Raw genomic sequence first — 4770 nt, forward strand, 5'->3', positions numbered from 1 at the left:
AGGAATGGCAATTTAAAAAGGCCCAAAGTCGACCAAAATGGACAGTTTGGTGTGTTATGACCGCAGATTGTCTCATTGTTCCACCATGAACAGCGACCAGTACCGCCAGATGCTGAATGAATATGTGACCACTGATATCACAATGGGACAATGTTGTGGATATCCTTTATCACCAAGACAGAGCACCACCTCATTTTGCCTGCATCAGTGCTGAGTGGTTGGACAAACTCTTCCCAGGACCAGAATGAGATTTTCACTCTGCAGTGGAGTGTGCGCTGATATGAAACTTCCTGGCAGATTAAAACTGTGTGCCCGACCGAGACTCGAACTCGGGACCTTTGCCTTTCGCGGGCAAGTGCTCTACCAACTGAGCTACCGAAGCACGACTCACGTCCGGTACTCACAGCTTTACTTCTGCCAGTACCTCGTCTCCTACCTTCCAAACTTTACAGAAGCTCTCCTGCGAAACTTGCAGAACTAGCACTCCTGAAAGAATGGATATTGCGGAGACATGGCTTAGCCACAGCCTGGGGGATGTTTCCAGAATGAGATTTTCACTCTGCAGCGGTGTGTGCGCTGATATGAAACTTCCTGGCAGATTAAAACTGTGTGCCCGACCGAGACTCGAACTCGGGACCTTTGCCTTTCGCGGGCAAGTGCTCTACCAACTGAGCTACCGAGGCACGACTCACGTCCGGTACTCACAGCTTTACTTCTGCCAGTACCTCGTCTCCTACCTTCCAAGCTTTACAGAAGCTCTCCTGCGAAACTTGCAGAACTAGCACTCCTGAAAGAATGGATATTGCGGAGACATGGCTTAGCCACAGCCTGGGGGATGTTTCCAGAATGAGATTTTCACTCTGCAGCGGAGTGTGCGCTGATATGAAACTTCCTGGCAGATTAAAACTGTGTGCCCGACCGAGACTCGAACTCGGGACCTTTGCCTTTCGCGGGCAAGTGCTCTACCAACTGAGCTACCGAGGCACGACTCACGTCCGGTACTCACAGCTTTACTTCTGCCAGTACCTCGTCTCCTACCTTCCAAACTTTACAGAAGCTCTCCTGCGAAACTTGCAGAACTAGCACTCCTGAAAGAATGGATATTGCGGAGACATGGCTTAGCCACAGCCTGGGGGATGTTTCCAGAATGAGATTTTCACTCTGCAGCGGAGTGTGCGCTGATATGAAACTTCCTGGCAGATTAAAACTGTGTGCCCGACCGAGACTCGAACTCGGGACCTTTGCCTTTCGCGGGCAAGTGCTCTACCAAATGAGCTACCGAAGCACGACTCACGTCCGGTACTCACAGCTTTACTTCTGCCAGTACCTCGTCTCCTACCTTCCAAACTTTACAGAAGCTCTCCTGCGAAACTTGCAGAACTAGCACTCCTGAAAGAATGGATATTGCGGAGACATGGCTTAGCCACAGCCTGGGGGATGTTTCCAGAATGAGATTTTCACTCTGCAGCGGTGTGTGCGCTGATATGAAACTTCCTGGCAGATTAAAACTGTGTGCCCGACCGAGACTCGAACTCGGGACCTTTGTCTTTCGCGGGCAAGTGCTCTACCAACTGAGCTACCGAAGCACGACTCACGTCCGGTACTCACAGCTTTACTTCTGCCAGTACCTCGTCTCCTACCTTCCAAACTTTACAGAAGCTCTCCTGCGAAACTTGCAGAACTAGCACTCCTGAAAGAATGGATATTGCGGAGACATGGCTTAGCCACAGCCTGGGGGATGTTTCCAGAATGAGATTTTCACTCTGCAGCGGTGTGTGCGCTGATATGAAACTTCAGAGATCAATACACTAAGCAGATTCAGAAGGATGTAGGTTGCAGTAGGTACTGGGAGATGAAGAAGCTTGCACAGGATAGAGTAGCATGGAGGGCTGGATCAGACCAGTCTCAGGACTGAAGACCACAACAACAACAACCATGGAATTACTCAAAGAAGACAGCTTCCTAAATGAAGTTGTTAAGAATTTATGACAGAGAGCATCTATTCCCTCGAGACTTTATGGACTTCCAAATCTACACATAGTTGGTGTGCCTTAACGCCCTGATGCTAAAACATCGGCTCCCAGTGTACGCACTTGCTAAATTCCTGACAGATATGCATTACCCTCATGTCGGAAAAGTCCCCATCACATTCAAAACTCCATGGATTTTGTAGGCACTGTAACAACATTAAGCTGTGATTCTGACATCCTTGTGTGCTTCGATGTTGTGTCTCTTTTCATCAGAGCGCCTTTACAAGAATCTTTCTAACTTATTGACCAGAAATTTAACATAGAGACGACCAACCTTTCTGGGCATATCTTGACATCGTCATATTTTCTTTTCGATTATGGCTCCTGTGACTGGGTGGAAGGGGTAGCCTTGGGGAGTTCACTTTCATCAACTGTCACCAAAATGTATATGGAAAATGTGGAGCAGAAAGCCCTGGAATCAGCTCAATGGAAACCCACCTGTTTCTTCCGGAATGTTGACTATATCTTAGTCATATGGCCACATGGAAGAGACTAGATGGATGATTTCTTCAGACATTCAGTTCCATTCAGCAGAATATCAATTTTACCATCGAATTGGAATTACGCTGTGCACTCCTTTCTGCATGCCCTGGTAAAATGAAAAGAACAGATTACACATTGGGCCACAGAATGCACCATAAAAAGACACATATCACTTACACTCTGGCAGCGGACACCACCAGAGGCAGAGGAATTATGTGCTCAAAAGACTGGTACTAAGGGCTCGCACCCTATCTAACATTAACACCCTCAACTAAGTACTTGGTATCTGAGGGTGGTGTTGCAGAAAAACGACTACACAGAACGGCACTTTTGGAGAGCTGTACATCCTACGCCAACCATACAGTTGACAGAAGCAGAAGAGGAATCTCAGGAGGACGTGGCAGTGCTTTTATTCTACTTTGTGTCTCATTATCTGGGAAGATCGGGAGAATTACACACAGGCATCAAATCCAAACTGTCTTCCACCCTCCAGCTTGGTAGTATGAAGGATGACCTTGGACTACAGAAATCCTGTGCCCATCATATCCCATGCCCAAGTGGCATGATTAACATAGGCCAAACCGTGCACACTGCCGAGAATTGTTACCGAAAATACCAAAGACACACAAGATTGCAGCAGCCTAACATGTCAACAGTCACAGAACACTGCCTACCGGAATTATATGTAATGGATTACGTCCATACATAAAGATGTCTAACTTACGAAAGTGTGTCGTTAAAGAATATATCGGTATTCAAGTAAGGGAGCTATTGATAAATAAGGATAGTGGCTACATCCTCAATAAAGCCTGGGAACCCAAGCCGAGTTACAACAACCTGATTTCCAAGCAATCAGAGCTACAGCAGATACATCATCAGCTCATGTTTCTGGGTGCAACCCTCTGATGGAACAACTTGGCAGGAGGAGGAGGAGGGGTAGAGGAGACGGTGGACGCACACCCACATCTAGCTATTGACCTTGTACAGAATGCCAGGTATGAGGGAGGGTGGATGAGATATAAGTCCTGTGTCAGCTCTGAGTTACTCAGTTCGTCAGCGCGCCTCATGATGACTATCTGTCGTTTGCAAAATATTGTGCCCTCTAGACACTCACATCCCCCTGTTCATGAGTGAACGATTTCATCTTGAATTATGCTGGGAGAAAGAACAGACACCACGCCTTCATGTACAGATTTACCTCGTTGGGGGTGAATCCATCGCCTTCAGTGCAGATGCCCGTACTCTGTACTCTGTACTCTGCCCTGTACTCTGGCAGAGATCTCAAAGTAGGAAGCATAGAAATAATGGACGGGAACTGTGAATAGGTGGCACTAGGTGGAATGTGGATTGACTGAGAGGCGTGCTGAGACAGTTCACGCAATTGCGATAGACACTTTGTCCAGGTGGCACAGTGACTAACTTCGCTGCCTAGAAAGTAGGAGATCCTGGGTTCGAATTTCGGTCCAGCACAAAATATCGCTCATTTCCACTGATTCCATAGAATATCCCGATGCAGCTGACGTCAGTAACCCCTTCCCTTTCCTTTCCTTTCTCCACCCCCCAACACCTTAAATTTACATAACATGCTTCACAGCTGGGGATTCCTCATGGTTTCTGTTCTTTCGGACATGTCCGAAAGAACATATGCCATGCATTCATATCTGATTCGCCCTAATGGGAAATGAATCCACAATCTTTAGTGCGGATAAACAATTAAATCTGACCTCCTGTGAGCATGGACTATATGAACAGGAACTGCAGATATGTGATGCTAGGTGGGAATGTGGGTCAGCCAATAGGCATTCTGACTTGGTGTGTACAGTTGTGATAAATGCTGTCTGGGTGGCAAATTGGTAAAGTGAACTACCTAGAAAGCGGGAGATCCCAGCATTGAATCCCAGTATGGTACAAATTTCTCTCATCACCACTGAAAGTCTCGATGCAGCTGACATCAATAATCCCTTCCGTTTCCTTTCCTTTCTTCCCACCCCCCTTCACTTTCAGTTTACATAATAAGTATCACATCTGCAGTTTCGTCCTGTTTGTTTTTTCAGACATGTCCAAAAGAACAGACACCACACATTTATGTAACTGATTCGCCTCAACGGGTAATAAATCCCCCACTTCCAGTGTGGATGCGCAATCATGTACGACTTCCTGTGGGACTCTCAAAGTAGCGAGCATGGAAGATATGGATGGGGACTGCATGTAGGTAACACTAGGTGAGAGTGTGGGTCGGCCGAGAGGCATGCCAAGA

At 47.0% G+C, this 4770-nt stretch overlaps 2 non-coding genes across 2 annotated transcripts; both read right to left on the bottom strand.

Annotated features, from left to right (window-relative positions):
• Positions 1–608: 608 nt before the first annotated feature.
• Positions 609–683, bottom strand: Trnas-cga (transfer RNA serine (anticodon CGA)). The gene has a single exon. It is a non-coding gene; the product is annotated as a tRNA-Ser (tRNA).
• Positions 684–909: 226 nt separating this feature from the next.
• On the bottom strand, positions 910–984 carry Trnas-cga (transfer RNA serine (anticodon CGA)). Its single transcript has one exon. It is a non-coding gene; the product is annotated as a tRNA-Ser (tRNA).
• Between the last annotated feature and the right edge of the window lie 3786 nt (positions 985–4770).

Source organism: Schistocerca nitens, chromosome 1 (genome assembly GCF_023898315.1).
Source record: "Schistocerca nitens isolate TAMUIC-IGC-003100 chromosome 1, iqSchNite1.1, whole genome shotgun sequence".
Lineage (NCBI taxonomy): Eukaryota > Metazoa > Arthropoda > Insecta > Orthoptera > Acrididae > Schistocerca > Schistocerca nitens.